At 37.1% G+C, this 20,594-nt stretch overlaps 1 protein-coding gene across 3 annotated transcripts in view; it reads right to left on the bottom strand.

Annotated features, from left to right (window-relative positions):
* Positions 1–20,594, bottom strand: part of LUZP2 (leucine zipper protein 2) — a 208,027-nt gene that overhangs the window by 13,182 nt on the left and 174,251 nt on the right. The window lies entirely within an intron of this gene.

Raw genomic sequence — 20,594 nt, 5'->3', positions numbered from 1 at the left:
GGTTTTATTAAGTGAATTATTTAAATATATTTTTCATTAAAGCACTTCCTTGCAAAGTATAACTTGTGTATAAATCAATAATCAAGATTTTAATTGGAAAAACGACCACACAAAATTGACTCAATAGTATATTGCGTTGTGTGCATTGGCAAGCAAGAGCATAAAGCAATGCAAGTTAAATTACATCTTCTTTTGTCCAAATATTTGCACAGCAGTAAAGGAGAAACAAGAATTTTCAAAACTCATTTCTCTGGTGCTTCTGAACACTGGGCCAGGCTTAGCTCCAGAATTTAAGCGGTTTATGAACTGCTTTAACTTATTTCAGCTGTCTACAGTCTCTCCCTGCTGGGACCTCGTAACACTGGGAGTGGCAAAATGTGCTCTATTTCACGCCTTTCATTTACCTCCTTAAAGCCAAAATGGGCTCCTATATGGGGAGGTCGTTACTCTATAACCAGGACTATCATTTTATATAAGCAGTGAATTTCCTTCCTCTGATGTTTTAGGATGTTTTCCCATATTTCCTGCCACTTCAAAGATTCAAAGGGACATGCACAGAGAGAATCTGCACTGCTCGCTCTGTGTGGAACTCACGCTAGATTTATAGCGCTGGAGTTTTGAAATTACCTTAATGTTTCCACAGTCCTGCAGCCTTAAGTACTAGAGAATGGTATAACATGACAGAGTTATTCTAAAAAGAAATGCATTGTAAAATCCTTAAAAATGTATCACTCGAATTAACTGGATATTCTGATGTGCCGATGCGCCCACTGCTTGGGCATAACCGTGTATTTTGCTGAAAGATAAAATGATGAATAGAAAACTGGATGCGCCATAATTTCACGATAGTGGTGAGATGACCATTATCCCCGCCCTGCTTTTCTTTGGAAAGTATTCATCTCGCAGTGGTCACAACATACACAAAACTGCCTTTGTTCCTTCATAAGATATTTAAGGTCTAAATCAAAGTCAGCTGAAATTCATGGAAAGAATGTGAATGATTTATCTGAGATTTAACATAAAAACATAAACATTAACATAAAATTAATATTTTTGAATGCCTTTCTACCTGATGATGATGTGGAAGTCTTTGAGGTAGGCTTTGCAAAGAAGATTCTTTCTGCTAAAAATAATCTCGCCTAACAAAAAATGAATATCAATTCATTGTCTGCAATGAAATGAATTCATTGTCTGAATGAAGCCTATTTAGTAGATTGACAGTTTACCTAATAAAAATGCCACTGAATATTCTGGAGTGAAGCAGTTTGGAAACAGTTTCTGAATTCCTTTCCAATATGCTTAAACCCTTCTGAACTCTCCTCAAAGCTTTTCAATTCAGGATTTCACATCCAAATTTTTTTTCCAAGGATCAGCAACCATTTTTTCGTTTTCTCTGAAATAATTTGGAAATTACAGCAATGTCCTGGTGAGGTCTTTCAAGCTTGACTGAAAATCAAGCTTTGAATTTCAGACACTTGAAATAAGCAGAATTGTTTACAACCCATTTAACATATATACTTGCTGCTGAAACTAGAATCCATTTGCGTGCGCATCACTTGCAGCAAAAATTCTAGCATACTTATGACAGAAAAGCAAGCCAAACTCATTATTTCTTTGACTTCTCTTCCAAAGTTTGTGCTTGACTAAATGACAGAGCTCAACTCCACTGCACATCTTTAAAGTTCCCTTTGTTTATATTTTATATAGTTTTCATTTCAAATATCTTGGAAATTTTCTTGTCAAAGCATGCATTGTTACCGTAATATCCTCCTGTCACTGCTGAAGATGACTATGCATTTGGGTCAACTGAATTCCATCTTTGTAATCTCTTTTGACTTTGCTATGCAGTTCAATTCTTTCCTATCTCAGAGATAATCTTATCAGATTTTCTCCTTCTCACATGCCTTTCCGGCATGATTGCACAACTCTTTCTCTAGTCATCTCATGTGAGATGCTAGAGCACTTCTGACAGCCCTGCTTGCCAGATGACTTGCCAACACAAATATGGGTTCCATAAACACATTTTTTTCCTACTATTTACACCATCACAGATTTCTCTTTTCTATGTTGAGGTTTCTAGCAATATTTAATTTCCATGTTAAGAAAAATACTTAAATCAAGGATACTCATATAGATCTAATAAGAAGATTGCACTGCATTTTGAATGTAAACAAGCAAACTGAGCAATTACTGGCAGAGTGCAAGTAACTGCATGATACCTAACAATAATAACAACAACAACAACAAAAATCAATTGTATGAAGACTAAGATGATTTCTGTCCAGTCATGGGCAATGCCCCAATATGCACATCCATAAGCTATTTTGGTAAACTTGAGCTGAAATTATTGGAGTTGGTCCAGAAACACTTCCTCTTGCTGCTGAAGGCTTCATTGGCCCTATCTACAAATACGTAAAAACTACCTACAGCAATGATTTGACAGCCTGTCAATGTGCCTGCTCAGTGTCTGGCTGTACTTCATGGCATCCATCTGGCAAGTGGAGGCCAATCTCGGAGATGCTCCTGGGACAGGAGGTGTTTCTCTTCACCTCCCTCCTGTGAGGTTCCTGAACAGGCAGATGGTCTCTAAAAGGACTACAAATAGGACTAACAGCCACAGCCTGAGCTGTCCCTGCTTTGCAGAGCTCTTTGTACACTCAGGAAGGATGTGTTCTTCTGGGAGATGTCTTTTCCTTTAGGATGGAAATGGTTCATTGCCATATCTAGGTAATTCAAAATTGCTCGAGGATTTGTAGCACTTGCTGTGAAAAAAACTAGAGCAGTTTTATACGTAGCAGGCGGATGAAGTTGTCAAAGCCTTTCTGGGCAAGGTGCATAGTGGAAGAGCCAGAAATATCTCCTTTCCAAAATCAGTTCTGTCTGACTGCTCCTGGGAACCTGGGACTTTGTGTACCACACACACAGCAGAGGCAACTGCCACATGATGCTTCACACATCTGACTCAATTGGTTAAAGGAAAAGCTATCTATTGTATCGTCTCTTCCTTCCCTCACCTTTTTAATAGCATCATTTGCAATTGCACAAGTTCACAATTGTTTTCTGGACTGGATGATTGACTTCTGACTTCTAACCTAGCCCTACAAATTTTAGATGTTTTAAAGTAACTGAATACCTATTAAATATTTGGAAATAAATCCAAAGACTCTCCACAACAGAAATCACAGATGAACACCTACATATAGTATAAACCAAGCCATTGTATCACAGTGCTTTATACGATGACTTAAAAATCTTCCATAGTTTAATCTGCACACAGAAATAATTGAGAAGTCCAATTCTAGCAATGATAAACCACTGTGTATATTTCTAGGACTGTGATGGTAAGCATGTGTTTGTGTGCGCACGCACAGTAGATGTAATTAGATTTTATCTATTGCATTGCCAATATTATTCAAGAAAGTGTGGGAAGGACACAGCTTAGTTTTTGTCTCTATTTAATTCCCATCTCCAAAGTTAAATTACATTTCTACAGGGGATTTCATTTTAAAGAACTAAAAATAATATTATGTACCAAATCTTGAGGCCCCTATATACTCTTTCTTAAGCAAATGAATTGCCCCTGAATTTTTCCATTTGCACTATATTCAAACAACTTTGGGGTGGAAAATAGCAGCTTATTGGTATATATTATGCAATCAGCTTTTTCATTAAAAAAAAAAAAAAAAGAAGAAGAAAAAGAAGAATCTACAAACCTCACTCCCATTAAAACTGAAAATTGTTAGGACACCTTTAACCTGGATACCAAACAACTGCATTTTGTTTTCTTCACATACCACATACATCTGTGTTAGTTGTAACAGAATTCCTCTGAGATAAACATTAATGATAAGCAACCATCAACCTCTACATGGCTGAACACACCATCAGAGAGAAATGATCCGTGCTTTCAAATAGATTATTTGGGGATGATAGACACCATATTTAGACATTAATTTCCTGAATCATCCTTTCTCCCTAGTACTTTTCACTACAAAACGTCAAAGGTTTACCTTAGAGAGCAAAATATGAGATTGTTCTCCATACAGATCTGAGTCTAATCTTTCAAAACACCTCCTCATAACATTACCATGAGCGCACGGTTTTCCCTTCACACATGCACCCACCTCCCAGTGACTTATAATGGAGTATTACTGGTTTTACCTTTTCTTCATTAATTGTTCTGGGTTCTTTGCTCTCTAAAAAAAACTATGGTAGAAGAAAAAAAAAGCTATTCAGAAAAAGTCTCATTGTCAAGAGCCAGGGTAGACACCTTTCCAACACTGACTGTAGCATTTCCCGCTACACCATTCTTCCAGTTGAAATGCATCTGCCTGGCAAAAGCAGTTACTAGCCACCTAAACCCAGCAGACTCAATCTCTAGCTGGAATATCCTTTCCCAGTGAGAGCCAGGAGAGTCCCCCTGAACGCCGGAGACCAGGATATCCCCGTCAGAGGGCAGAGCTAAGCACCCTCTCTAGGGAAGCTCAGTGCTACGCGTAGCAAACTCACAAAGTTTCTTACACTGAAAATATGACAGAGGCACAGAAGGTGAAAATAATAATCAAGAGTAGACTAATCTCTGAATAAAAGAAAAGGGAGGTTAGTTTATCTTCCTCTGGGAACATACAAAATGTATTTACATTTACAGCGTACACATAAGGGGTGACACTCCCTTACGTACACATAGGCATCTAGTATTTATGTTGACACCCAAATGTCTCCAGAACAGCTGTAAGGGGCTGATAAATATGAGAGAAGCTATGGGAGAGCAGTACCCTTCTAGAGGAGGAGCAGGAGAGCTATTCTAGGGCATCTAAATTGGCATGAGATGCCTATTTTAAGCAACTCCCAAAACACCTAGCTATACCTAAGCAAAAAAAGCCCCATCTGTTCATCATACTGCTCTGAATTCTGTTATTTTTTCTTAGTAATACAGTCAATTTTTGAGAGCTTTGCACATTTCAGATAATTTTAAATAGGTATTTTCTAGTAGACCCTTAACCCAACATTTTCAGTTGCCTGACTTCCTTGTAATGACTACAGTTTCTTAATTACATCTCTGTGTAGTCAGAAAAAGAAAGACCCTCGTGAGAATGTATGCAATCCGCTTTTTCAGGATTAATAAGAAGGGCTCTGTGATGATTTACGGTACCTCAGTTTTCAACATAGAGTCAAAATGGTGTGTTTATGTATACTTAACTGTAAAATGGGACTCATTTTTTACTTGAGAAGATTAAGCAAAAACAATCTCTCCCCCAGACAAGTAAGATTAAACGAGAAAAGGAGCCAAATACCCAAGTTAACAGAAAACCAAATTTTGAAATACTGTTCCTCGCACTGACCTTGTGAAATCCTTAAATAATAATGTTTATTAAGCTGAGGACAACAAAAATCACCTTGTCATACAGCAAACACGCATATGTTGTATAAAACATCTGAGACAATGAAAAACTCTGAAATTATTGGAGCCAGCTGTTAGGAAGGCTGTTCAGGGAAATTAAGCACTAAAGAGAATCCCAAATATGAGATAGCTTTGGAACTTAGCTTGGCTAAATAGTCACAATCCAAATTCTATTTTAATTGATAACGACCATCATAACGGAGTCTAAATAGTGTTGAAAATATATATATATACACACCCTCCTCTCTACACGTGTGTATATATAATATAAAATATACAGCATAAAATAGAAACTTAACGTATCTGATGAATATATATATATACTTAGATATATTTGTGTGAATGTGTACATGCGTGAGGGTGTGAGAGACAGAGAGAGAGACAGAGAGCGAGATTGAGATTTAATGCCAGCAGCCTGATTACAAAATCCATTTACTTTCAGATCATGCTAACGCTTCCATTCTTATTCTTCCTAAATAGCAAGATAAAAGGAAAATTCAATAAACCACAATATAAAAAGTGTTGTAAGATGAACACACCCAGGTGAAGGGGAATGTGACTTGTACAGTCCTTTCGAAGAACTCTCACAGAAGACTATGGCATAACTATAATTATGCTACATATGCTGCTGGTATTCACCTCCTACCATGAAAACATATGCTTAGAAAGATATTGTGTTAATAGCCATGGTCACTTAAGGTGATACTGAAAAGGGGTTCCATTATGTTTTGTGGAGAAAAAAAATCCAACCATTATTTATGCCCCTCAAGATGACAGTTTTATAAGAATTAAATAAAGTGAAGGATTTGTTTTTTCTTATGTCTTTTCCTACTTTTTCTTTCAGCAGATACAGTTAATATTGATCAAACTGTTATGGTATGCTTAGATTTGAAGGTCATTGCGAGTTCTCTGGAGCATGAATTATTCTTTTTGGTTTTTGACAATGCTCAATGTTATACTTTCAAGTACGGTGGTTAACAGAGCGGCTGGTCGCTGGCACAAAGGGTGGTTAGGAAATGATTTCCTGTTGTCTTTTATTTTCACCTGGAGTTGATGGCCCTTATGCCTCAGAATATTTCCTAATAATAATAGTAGTAGCAAGAAATACTACTTGTAAATGCTGGCAGATATTTCAGCTTACAGGAAAAACTGCAAAATTAACCAAATAATTTATTCACGGTGAATGATTCAGTTCTAATGTTGCCTAATGCCTAGAGCAGCTGATACAGTATCTTCCAGAGTAAATTTGTATAATGCCCAGGCTATCGAGTGCTATAAATTGAAATGGTGTGCTATTACAAAATTCAGCAAACAAAGGAATGACAATTGTACTCCCTTCTCCAGGCAAATGGAATAATAGAATTGCCACAGATTCTTTTGAAGTTTGTATAAACACCGAAATGTCATTCAATGGTCAACTCTCAGATCACCTGATTAACCACAACTTTTTTAGACTCTATTGGTTTACTGTGGCACTTCCATATTCTCCTGTTTTCTGCTTCAGTCTTCTCTCTATTAGAAACCTCTATGTTAAAAAATTGGAAAGGTAGATAAAATACTACAGGTATTTTAACATTGAAAAAAAAAATGGTGGGTCACAGTTTATACCTGCTACTGTCTCCAAAGCTCTGAATACCTCCACATACCAGCTGCACCCAAAAAATTGCTGGTCCTAACAGCTTATCCTGACTTAGATTGATTTTACTTCTCCTTCACATAAATAGTGAGAATCCCAACTAGGTAAAGAACAGCATGAAGTCTAGAACTAATCATGCAGTGGCTTTTTTTAAGGCTCTTACTGTCAGGAAAAGTGAAATCTTTAATCACTCCATTAGTATTATAAAAGACCTAAGAATAACTCAGCAAAACTCCAACTGGGGTACATTCTAAGCAGCTAAACTTGCTCTGTAAGTTCATTTTGGCTGCCAGATTTTTCTTTACTTGTACTTTTTTTCGGTGTGCCTATGAATTAAAGCCAAAAGAAAAAGAATAATTTCATTTAAAGTGTAGCTTGATTCTGGTGATAAGAGAACAAACCTGTATTAGTCTGAAATTTATCAATATTTAATTATGGAAGATATTCAGGCACATTCTGTGTACAAGACAATTCTTCTACTGCCATAGACTTTTGGTGGTTGACAATTTGTGCAGTCACAAGAAAGACTGCTAATAAAAAAGACATTTGAAGTTTTCTGAAGCTAACAGAACTGAGAATTGCAGCTAAATACACAAGGAAATGTAAGAAAAACTATTTGAAATTTGAGGACAGATGGTATTCTGACATTATTTGAAATGGCACTGTATCACAATAACACCACAAAAACCAGCTATTCAACTTTGAGGGTCACTGAACACTGTAAATTTTCCAAATGAGTCCCAATTACAAAAACACCTGTGCCCAGTAATTTTATGCTAATTCAATGAAAAATGCAACATTGAGCATGAAGAGTCTACATAATTTCTCATTTATTATCTGTGGTAAGTTAGCCTATTGTTTCTCTGCTCTATTTCAGTAGAGGACATAACTGCAAAGTGAATTTAGAGGAGTTCTTCCTCAGTCTGCCAAACCAAAACAGGTATCCAGTTTTCCCTTTGCTTCAAAATACCCAAACCTGTTATTCATGCAGCAATCTTCAATAAATTACGCTATTATAAATACGAGGCTAAAACTCATGTATATGTAAGAATCTATAAAATGAACCTATAAGAATGCACTTCTTATCAGTGAAAAGCAACAGAAGGCTTCTTCGTTAGCATCCACAGCAAGTGACACTGCATTCTGTACGAGGTGCCAGTGGAAATGGTAAAATAATTGCTTTGCCCGATTGTCTCTTGGGATTTTGTCTGTAACCGGGTAGGTGTTCCCACAGCTGCCTAGAGTTTTTGTCTCATTTTCATAATTTGACTGATATGCAATGAGGAGAAAAATACTTTTTGAAAAACGCGTCTCCTATTTCATGAGTGTAAATGAATAAATTAAAGTCTGTGCCTGAAAGAACAAATACTAAATTATGCTTCATATAATCCAGTTAGAAGATGTAACATGTCCCATTAGATCTGTTCTACTCCATTTGTAGGCCTGGCTTTTGTTAATCCTGACTTTTATAGGAGAGAGAAATGTTTTATTACTACACAATTTGGATTCTTTGAAGTCAACCGGGCTAACTATACAAATATTTTCTGAAGGCTCGCCCAGCTTTAGCGATGTAGCGAAGCATCATACACATTGCATATTTGGAGGAGAGCCGACTGCCATGGGAAAGCTGTTGATGCCACGTTTGGGGCTTGGTCCCGCGAACTCCTAGGCACCACTGCAGCTATCTCAGCAGAAGCTGAGCTGAGCGGGGCCAGTCAGCACCTTGCAGCAACCTTTTTTTTTTTTTTTTTTTTTTTTTTAATCCCCCAGCACAAACTTTTGCTACGACCTTTCTAGGCTGAGATTTCCCTTGGATTAGTTTTCTGTTCTATCATGAATTTTAAGGAAAATGCTTGTGCAGTGTTACAGAATATCAGAACCTGAGTGCAGGTTTCACAGCACTACAGTTAGGTCACTGGGTTGCTGCAAAGTTACACTGCAAACGTTTTTATAATTCATCCTATAGTGCACCACTGAAGTCTGCAGGCAGCCTTTGCATAAGTCTCGCAGGAAGAATGGATCCTAAAACCTTTACTTATATCAGACAGCTGTTTATATGCTGTTGAACTATTTAAATATCATTGCTAAACTGCTTCCAATGCACATCAGTGCACCCACTACACCCAAAACAATATTACCTAGTTAAAAGGAAAAGTAGAATAATCTCTAAGGTGGCCAAGAAAAAAATTACATTTATTATCTGAAAGTGCTACATAGTTTTCCTATAAAAATTGCTGGATTTATCATACAGCATGTCAGGACTTTGTTGATTTATTGTACTGTTTAGGAATTTACTATTAGACTTCTGACATCTGTATCATTAATCAATTGCATTTCAATTATAGAGAAGCGACCAAGTAAAAGTTTAAGTCAAGCAAAAGAATTCTATGAAGATAAAACTTGATCTGTAAGGGGCAACTTGAGAAATGAGTATATAATCATACGTCTTGAAAGCTGTATCTGCTTTTCATAGCCTATAATTATTCAGAGGTTCAGTTCTGAGAAATGGGATCTCATGCTACAGGCCTGATCTAAAGCACTGTAGCTCAGTGTTTTCTAATAATTTTGTAAAAGGCACGATTAGGTCTACCATGCTTTGCTGCCTTGCATCATCAAACAAAAATGTCCTTCAAATTTTGTTTTTAGGTATCTTCTTTGAATTCCAAGAAAGAAAGGGTAAACTGCAGCATGACTTTCAGGGTCTTCTGTGACTGTCTAGCAACATATTACACAGGCTTCATTTCCAGGAGATCTTTCTAAGTATAAATAACAGATTTTAAAACAGTTTGTCCCAGTGCACCTTCAAGACAATCATGCCGAGAACGTGACTTGAGACCGCGATATAGTAACACCATCACCAGGGACAGCTTCAGACAACTTATATGGAGAGGAGGAGAGAGAAGCGGGGGGGAGAGAAAGAGAGATACAGAGCACTGGCTGACCGACCAGTGTAAAACAGAGCCTTGGAGAAGCTGAAAATTCGTCAGCAGATAGTCCTGCTCATTAAAAAAAAACATTATTAAAGGATACATATGAGGAAAAGAAAAGGTAACCACCATAATACAAAAAATGAAACCAGCGTTAGAAACAAATGGTAAGTGAGAAGAAGCAGATACATTATATTTTGATAATATGTCTTCATGACATGGAAACTAACAGCAGCAGATAGAAGTACCCACACAAGGTTGTCTCCATCTTGTCCCCCTGTTTTTAATTCTTGCTCATCCCATCGAAAATTGTTACCTGTTTGAAAGAGTGAAAAGGTCCGCGTGTAGTCCTGATGCCAATCAGCATGCTAAAAACAGCTCTCCTACAGTGCTTTTCATTAGTCAATGCCACTATTTTTATTTTATAGATGGGAAAACTGATGCACAGCACAGCAAACCAGAGGATCACTTCATCAGTGGAAATACTAGGAAGAGAACTTTGCTTTATGTAGCTGGCCACGCTACACCTTGCATGGCTTACTCCACACACGGACTATGAGTGAATAACACTCAATCAAAATTAAGAATATTGGGGTAGAACAGAGAAAGAATTCCATCTCCAAATGAATGCAAGTGTTCTTTTAGTCCCCAAATCTGTGCAGTAAGTGCATACAGTTTATACTTACTGAGACTTGACGAAAATCTAAAACACAAAGAAGGGAGGATACATAAATCAGGATGGCAAGTCAACTGTATATCTTACATTCTGCATAGAAATATCAGAGCTTTGGAAATGTGTTATTTTAAAAAGTAAACAGACCTAAAAATAGGCAACTGCAGAGCCCTGGCTGCACAGCGCTATGCCGCACAGCAGAGCAGCCCCAGACTTCCACCTGTATAGTGCGCTGGGACACCTACGCCACATCAGTATCCCAAATTTCTCTTGAGCCCCCAGTGATCTATTAAGGTGCACTTTGAAAAAAGCCTTCTTTAATAAATAATGTATACATTTTAATGTATAAATGACAAATCTAGAGATAAGCTGAATTTTCAAATGTCTTCCTAATAGTGATTTAGACTTGTTTGCCTGGAGATCTCGGATCAGCTTGTGTGATATAACACACTGTATACACTGTAAATATCTAGGCACAATGGCATTGATTGAGATGAAGGGTCACCCAGACTAAGTTCAATTGCTTTTGGTACTTATGCGATCACCTTACTGCCTTTTAAGCAGAATTTTTATGCAAGTCAGTAACTTTGTTTTTTTACTGTAGTTCAAATAAAGATATGCTCCTGCTATTTTTAGTGCTAAATTCATATTGAGACATTTTATGCAACTCTATTGAGGCTAGTCTAATCTTTAAATCACATATTTGAGATGTTGCATTTTCACTTTCACAAGAAACAATATTTTTCTCCCATTTGATTTGCACTGGGAGTTGGACATGAAACTTTCCTTTGTGCCTTTGAAATTATCTAGGCCACTGCACTGTCGCATCCTGGCAGAAACATGAAGGAAGACAAATGAGGGACCCACCAAAGCACATATTTTTTTCCAATGTCTAACAATTTGGAACTACGGCCATGCTAAGCTTCACAATGGTCCCAATCACAATTTTAGCTTCACAGGTGGAAATTGAAAGGGAGGCTCTCAGCTCTTTTCAGGTTAACGTTTCCACAACTGAGCTTAGGCTCTAGTCCACGTACATCTGTAATTTTCTAAATGGCAGATGATGCCAACATGTAAATAATTAATTTGTAAGGTATTTTATAATCATTGTATTACTATGTAAGCCTTTCTCATATTTTCCTCAGTAGTACAGTAACTTAAATAAACAACTGAAAACAATCGACTTAACTCTGCAAACAACGATAAGTGTAGGTTGCTATTAAAGATATTATATATCTCCTTTCAAACTTGCAAAGGCAAAACAAGAGCAGCTATAAAAATCCTTTTAGATACAGACAAGTCAAGAGTAACTTCTTTGGTACTCACATCTTTAGCTAAACAGTGTCAGAAACTTTAAAGTTTTTTCACTATTTCTCAGACAACTATTTGAGAGCTGGAAGAAGCACGAAATTTTCTGCCCTGGATCATTGCTATTAATTCAGAAATAACCAGCCACTTTGACAGAGGAATGTTCATACAAATCAGCGTAATATTGACGTAAATCAGCTGAGAATTTGGGCTGTGTTTCTGTAAAATGTTATTTGTTAGTTGGTTGGTTGTTTTTAAGGCTAGGATTCAGTTTGGCTAGAATGGAAATTTAAGGCTAGGATGCAAGAGCCTATGGTGGATTTTAGCTACACCTTTTAAGGTGAGCATTTGTAGATTAATATGGATATGGAGCAACCCAAAGTCTTGTAGCGTGAAACTAGGTTTAATCCAAGGGGTTTCCAGACCTGTGTACACTGGTGCCACATGCCCTGGGTGCGAAGGGCGGAGGGCACTGGTTAAAGAAACAGCATTGGGAAGGTACCTGAAACACACGTAAGTTGTTCTAAGCATCATCTTCACCATTTCCCCATGAATACAGCTTTGACGGAACAAAATTGCTAAACAAAAGAAAGAGCTACCCTTCATTTTCATTTTCCTACCCTATAAGTAAAGGGGGGGGGGGGTTGCAATTGGTTATTGACCCTCCCTTAGAAGCACTAAATGGCAGAAGCAAGGACACACAACATACAAGAAAAAATTAAAATGACAGAACAGCTCTTTTCTCTCTACAAGCCGTATACCCACTCCGGACCAGTAATAATTTAGACCAAGTTGTCAGCTTGGTAAGCTGTGCTGCCTTACAGTGCCGAAGCATTTACTTCGTGGCCTATTCATGTTTCTTAACTGAGGAGGTATTCCACACCCACGTCCTGGTGGTATCATATGCAAAATAGTTCACAAATAGTTCAAAGTTTTCATATTAGCTCCACTATGAATTCTGCACTATTCTTGGCCATCTGAATTCAAAGGCACCATTGAACTTGAAGACTATGAGGTTTTCCTCTTTCATTCAATTTTAACGTACTGGGAGTGTTAAGTTATCAAAATTATTTCACTTCACAATTCTTCGTATGCTTTTTTTCCTTTTTTTTTTTTTTTTTTTTTTTTTCCTGAAACACGCATCCATCTGTGATCTGGCTCAGGCTTTTCACAGTAAACCAAGATTACAGTAAGTTTTGGATTTAGGTATGAGACACATGAAATATAATCTGTATGTTTGGTTTATCACTGATTCGTTGCAACCAGGCATCTTTGGCTAAATATCAATATAGCTTTTCTTCAGCTTACTTAATAAATCTGAACAATTTCCTGTTTGAACAATCACAGTCTTATCTGCACATATATTTTGTTGCTCTTTTGTATTGGATTCAATGAGCAGCTAATGGAGTTCTGACGCAGAGAGTTGGCATCTCTACCATTCAGACACTGAAACTGTTTCACAACATGAGAATTAGTAATACTGACCCAATAAATTTTCCTCTTATTCACCTTTTCTCCCACATAAGCTTAGACCAGCAACCTTTGTTATATACTTTTGACAGGTTTGTTTATGACAATAGGATAGATTTGTTTCATTATGTGTCTGGATCACTGATGTTCTTTACTATATAAGCAGGGGAGAATAGATTCTTAACTTTCAAAGGTTATCGAAAGGCATGATTTGTCAGAAAGGAGAAAATAATACAGTAATCACTATAAGTAAACACACAGAGTAATAAAACTATCTCTATATAGATATATGTACAAACATTGATGTTTTCATTCTAAGTGTACTTGATGTGATAGATCCAAGAAACTCAATGAGTCGCAAATCTTTACTTTGGACCAAGATGATGACCTTGCAATACAGAAGTAGAGAACAAGCAACCTGTTCAAAACCAGAATAGCTTCAATTTAACCTCGTGGTTGATATTTCATTTATAAATAGCAGAAGTATTTTTAAAAAGTAACTGAAGTGGAAATTATGTGTATATATTTTCAAGATTAAACCAGAAAGAAATACTTATGTTTTAACAACAACGATAAATGTGTGTGTGTTTTTTTTTTTTGGGGGGGGGGGGGGAAGCTATGGTAAATCCTCCTGGAATTCATTTCAGGAGCTACAATACATGAGAGATGATAAACAGAAAGTTCAAATAATTAAATGAGCCCATACCTCATGCACTTCAAGCAACCTCAGAGTAGAGCAGAGTAAAGGACACAGAGGTTTTAGCAAAAATCCTTTAAGTACTCCACAGAGTTTTTAGAGAAATTATGTGTAGGGGGTGTTTGTAGAGCTTGTGGATACACTTTGCGGATATATTTTGATTTGATTTCTTTAAAGAAAGCAGAAGCAGCAGCAGCAACATTGGCAATATCAGGAAAAAAATTAAAAAAGGAAGTGGCAAATATAGCAGAGTAAACAGAGGAACAAGATGGTATACTGTTACTGTTTGCAGTGCGACTCCTGGGTCTACTTGATACATATGTGCTTCTATTGTAGGATATCCATTTTAGAAGCTTATTGAGTTTTTTACTGCCCTTTTTTAATTAAAGTTAAAGAAAGCTTTCCTTTCTAGAAGGAATTCATCCCTTTATCGTCTGAGAGTTGTTATTTGTTCTTACAAGCACAGCTGATCATCTGTTCCTGGAAAATGAGGCCACTCGCCCCTCACAGGTCTGCTGATATCACAAAAATTTATCTACATTCTTGTTCAGAATTTTTGCAAACAAGCAACCAGCTACTGGAGAAACTCTGAAATATTCCTTTAATAAATAAATAAATAAAAGTCTGAGCACACCAGCTTGTGACTAAGGCTCCTGAATACAGTAGGAAAAAGAAAGAGGAGCTACACAGTTCAAAGGAAAATAAATGGTACGTCAACACTATGATCACAGCAGTGCCTGCGTTGTAGCAAAGGCTGCAGAAGCCGCCTACGGCCCCAGGAGACCCGCACAGGCCGAGCTGCATGTCGCCGTGGCTGCACGGAGCCGGCCTTAAAACGACACTGCTGGCTCCCCTCGCTTCTCCAGCTGTTTCCGCTGCCTTCTCCATCTGCTATTGGCTGAACCTAGAGTGCTCTGGGTACGCAGGACAGCTAAATCAAAGACAGCCAGGCTTATTGTTTGTTACTGTAGCTATGACATAAACTTAAAGAGAGAAAAATAAAAATTGTAACGCCCCTGTTAACACTCTACAGTTATGTCAGTGTACCCAGAACTGCATCTTTCAAGTCTCCTTCTACTCAGTGTTTGAAGGTAACTAAAACCATAGAAATTGCATTCCTGCTAGGAATAGGAATACCGCCAACCTGTCCTTGCCCACGGTGAGGTCAGTACAACGCCTAAACACAAACCAGCAGCACTGGTAGTGTTCTACTTTAATTCAGTTATGAAGAATGCCATTATATTTAACTCACATCATGTCAGTTTGGGAGGCTGAATGTGTTTTCTGACAGCTTATAAATAACTGAGATGTATATTTGTTTTTACATAAACACAGAATTTTCTATAATTCCTGGTCCTAGGCCTGATGATTCCTATTGCAAATCATTTAGAATAATAAAAGGTAGTCTAAAATCAATCTAAAACCAGGACAGTGACATATCTTGATAAAAAATAAAGGGCTATCTTCATAACAGAGAGCAGACATAGGATTACAAAGAAAAGAGACGGCTGTTTGACATACTTCTTACTAACGTATGAATTTGTTTCCACATAATTTCCTTAAATGCATCCACATTTTCCCCTACTAACTTCCTAGTTGTAGGCCATGTGCTTATCTGTGCCCTTTCTCGTCACCATTTTGGGCTGTTGCCTGGATTGCGTGCCAGTACATAAATTTTCAGGGCTGCACTGGTGTCAGTTGTGATAAAATGGCTTCACAGCCAAGGACGTTTTGCTGCAGGCTTTTAGAAGTACAAAATGTATCTTTCCATGTATTTGGAAAGAGCTTAATTCACATTAGTTCAATTTAAATAATAAATAATAATGGGCTGGACAGCAAAGTCCTAGATCCTCAGGAGGCATTTTGTTCAAAGTAGTTGACTGCTTCTAGGCGTACTCAGGAACTACGATACAGCATGCCAGATGCTAAATTATCGTCTAACGAAATTTACTATCCTGGTCTAGATTTTGCCTATTCAGCTCTTCCATATAATACCTGAAAAATCAAAATGCACTCAAGGGTAATAGGAGAACAAGCAGTGGCTATAGTTCTGCCTAGCTGAACTACAGACTGCAGAAGGAGAGGGAAAGTTGCCTTGTCTTTTCTTTCGATGAATGTCCACGTATGGACAGGCAGAACCCTCCCTTAAGAAATATCCCCACATCACAACATTGAAAGATTGGAGAGAGTCTGAATTAGGTGTATATAACACCTACATTTTTGCTGAATTTCTGCTGCTGAGGGCATGGACAAAAGCATTAATTTAAAGAGTTTTTATGGAGCTGGAATACTAGTGGAATAAAATTCTCAAGCTAGACATCATATTATTTATGGAAAAAATCAGAGGGCCAATATTATGCTAGGTGAGACTATCCATCCCCAAGGTTTTTTCTGTCCTTAAAATTTATCGCCATATGAAAAATTCAAAGTGTAAACTACCAAATTTCACTGATGTCAGTCAATTACTCCAATACGGTATTAGAGCCTGGTGGTAGATAGGCGAAGCCTAGCTTTCAAGTGGCCTAGTTACCCGTGAGCACTTATGTCTGCAATACCTAAATATTCTGTTCTGTAGTACGCAAAGTTCAAGTAGAGCTAGGGAGATGGGTGGATATTCAAGATACAAATAAATATACATAGATGTATGACTCCTCTCCTTGCATGTTTAGTTTTGACAACTATTTTGAATTTGGTGTTAAAATAATATACTTTCAGATTTCTGAAGTTTCTGTCATCTTGCTCAAGCAGTACCCTGCATTTTGGTTTTCACTGGTTTGAAAAAATCTCGACCTTTAATAGTATTGCTGCAGTTGTCATCAAAAATCTTCATTCTCCTTTCTGTATCCTTACGGTACCCTTACCAGACTCCTGCTATTGACAATATGACTTTAACTGCTGCCATACATCATGTGAAAGATAATTTTATAAAATTATTTTTCAAAGAAAGTGTTGATTTTAATGTGATTCCCTTTCTTTCTAACATTTTGACCAGTCTTAAGCAATTCTTAGTTCAATTTGTTTTACTAGATGAAAGAAATCTAGTTCAGTTGTCTCTTACAATTACAAACCAGTCCTGAGAAAAGTCATCATTTCAGTCTTGTTCTTACACTTGCAGGCACCATTCACCACCTGACACTGTCTGCTAAGTACTCATTACTTCACTTAAATGATGGCCCCAGTCTCTATTTCCAGTCAATCTTGCCTCAAAACAACAGATCGATCTAATTAATGTAGTTAGTCGATACACACATACATAAATTATCTCCTACAGAAAGTATTTTTCTTTGTTCTGCCTTCAGAAAATACCTCCAAAAGCTATTCGAGGTAGTTACCCCCCACACCAGCAAAGCAAATATGTTGACTTCACACTCAGAAGTCTGCAAGTCTGAAGCTTGTCTGCCCAGACCTGACAGCAACAGGCCAACAAGATGGGCAGACCTGCGTTGGAGTGGACAGGAAAGGCTTGCTGCCTTGCAAAATATTTTCTGCTTGCTGTTTCTGAGGAAGGATGGCAGCAGGGAAGTGAAGACTTGGTTTAGGCTCACTCAGCCCATCTGCTAAAACTGCCCTGACTGCCTTTATGTTTCTTTTGCTTTTCTGTGGTGCCTGAAGTTTAGAAATAATCTATCCTTCATTGTAAAGGAGAAAGCCATTAAAACTTTCTTTCACATAGCTTTAAGATACTTTGCTTTTTTTTTTTTTTTTTTTTTTTTTTTTGACTTAATAATACCTAAGAAACTGAAACAATTGAATAAACACCTTATCTTTGTTTTCCACAGCCATTGCACAGGAAAAAGACATTAGCTGTGGGACAACAAACGTTGTATAACGTTTCTTACATTTCAGGGCAGAAATAATACAGTGTCAGAGCACGCTTTATAGGCAATTATAGCCTTCCCAGAAGCACATAAGCAGCTACAGAAGCTACAGTCACAGAGAAGAGCATTTGTATTTGTAGGAAGATAAGGCCAAAGAGGTCCAAGCCCCAGAAGAATTACAGACCCGAGGAAGACAGTTTCAGTGAAATTGGAAACCTTCTGAAGCATAAGCCAAGTTTCAGAAATGATGAGGTCACTAAGAGAAATTCTTTTCCTTTTGAGACCTTAAGTTTCTCCCTGATCATGCCTTAGAAAAGGCTTTCTTACTGATGGAAAAAAGGCAAGAATCCTGGTAGAGTAGCCTTTTCTAAATTTCATATACTCTGCTAGCTCCCAGCTCTCTTGGTTTTTAAGCCCTTCTCATAAAGAAGCTCCTGCCAATACATTTGCCATCATGATTACAGTTACATCAGAGACCAGGACTATTATATTTTAAAGATATTAGACAATATGATTCCATAAATAATGCACAAACTATCTCAAAATAATAATAGAAAATATTAAACATGCATTTATTTTCCAACTCCATTTGTCATCAACTTTACTTCAGCTATTCAGTTTGAGCACCATCCATTTAACTTTTTAATATTTGAACAGATTGTGGCTTGATACTAAGATTTTTTTGTTTTAATTGAATGTCCTCTTTTCCAATATATGAGAGGACATTCGCTCAGACTGTGTTACCTTCCCACTGAAAATAATATAAATAACATTTTAGATTTGTAAAACAATAAATGTAAAATGAGAGACAGTTTCATAACTCTGGGAAATATGACAGGACTTCAGTGTTAGGCCAGGAGGTGATTTCTTCAGTTGGTCAAAACTAAATTGAAATTGAATGCCTTGTGTTTGGTACATTCTGCTTTTCTTATGCTTGATGAATCATTGCAATATAAAATTCAGTGCTACTTATTTTTTTTTTAATGGTCATAGTGCTTTGTTCTTAAGGGTCAGTCAACGATATTTCTTTATATTTTTCAAATCACTCTTTGCTCAAAGCTAAAAACTTTAAAACTTAACTGTATTTCTAATGTTTCCCAGTTGGCTCCATACAAATATGCCATGTGAAACTTTGTAACAGTGGATTAATAATACATATTGTAAGTAGGGTAAGGACATTAATAATTATCATATAAACCATTAAGGCATCCTTGAGTAGCAAAATTCTTCTAGAAGTACTCTCACAATTACCTTCAAGCTGGTAAGCCACTTAAAATGATTAATTACCTCCTCTGTACATTTTATATCTTCTTTTACACATAACATATTGTTTGAAAAAAAACATTAATACTAACAAATCTTAAAATATGTTCACTAACGTGCAACTGCACAGGCATATAAATTAACTTTCTTTTCCATTGCTCTCGTCAAAAAAAATGAAGCATTACAATGGCCAGGCATCCTACATATGCATTTTTTATAGATCATGTAACGAAGACGTCAGTTAGGAAAGTTGTGAGATAAAACTATGTGTTATCGTTTTTCTGCTAAACGCAACAAAAATGAGAAATACTGTGCATTTCCCCAGTCATCTCAGCTACCACCAGGAAAGAAAAATTGTTGAAAAAGACCATTACTTGATATGAGGTATGAGCGGGGGAAAGGGGAAGACACCGCTAAAATAATAACATCTGAAATATAAGTAAGGAGATATCCTTCTCTTCCTCCCTTTTCACAGAGGAAAGAAAACTTGTCCAAAACAGCAAAGCCTAAGCTACTCTAATGCTGGGACCTGCTTTCAGACTCCAGCAGAATTTGAGAGGATGGATGGATATAAACCATCTCTGCTAGGGGCCCATTAGCGCGTCCATTAGCTATACCTAACGATCTATTTTGAAGTTATTTAACACATCTTAAGAAATGTAAATTTATTCTGGTCAAATCACTTTTCCACCATTATCAAACAGTAACCCACAGTATCTTTATGACAGATTATGTACTAGATTGTGCAGGACTTTACAGAAACATGCAATAAGATATTAATTAAAAAGAGGATATTCTTCAGAGTGAGTTCTTCATACAAAGGCAGATCAGCCAGAAAGAGTGGTAATAAGTGCTTACCAGTTACTTCCTCACCCCGTTAGCCCATTGCTAATTTTAGAGTCGTGGGAACCCTGGGGTAATACCAGGCATTCCAACTTAGACAGTAGTTTTACTCAGTGTAAGTTACGATGGACCTGGACCGGCTCAGCTATTTGCGCTGTGACAAAGAACAGTGAGGTCAAACAGGTAATCTACAAAATGATGGCAATTACAAAGATCATGCCACTACAGATTGAATGAGAATGATAACGGCTTGCGATATGGGCTAAATAAGAGATATCAGGTGCCTTTTTTCCCATTTCCCTTGACTGTACTCAGTTCAAAAAAACCTCTAAGGCTAATTTACTATCAAGTAATGAAGACTTCTTTAAAGTGAGCAATAAAATGAAACAGCTTCACCTTTCAATTTAATATCTCTGGTGTTAAACATTTTCCAGCGCGTAATAAAAGTTTGTTAAAAATTAGTTACTCAAGAAAAAGGACTAGTTGTGCAGAAGCTTTCTGAGGAAACAGCATAAACATACCCATACTGAAGCAAATTCAGAAAATGAAGCAAGAGAT

The sequence above is a fragment of the Dromaius novaehollandiae genome, chromosome 5 (assembly GCF_036370855.1).
Source record: "Dromaius novaehollandiae isolate bDroNov1 chromosome 5, bDroNov1.hap1, whole genome shotgun sequence".
NCBI lineage: Eukaryota > Metazoa > Chordata > Aves > Casuariiformes > Dromaiidae > Dromaius > Dromaius novaehollandiae.
Note: the sequence above shows the minus strand (reverse complement) of the source record. Positions and strands in the feature narration are given on the sequence as shown.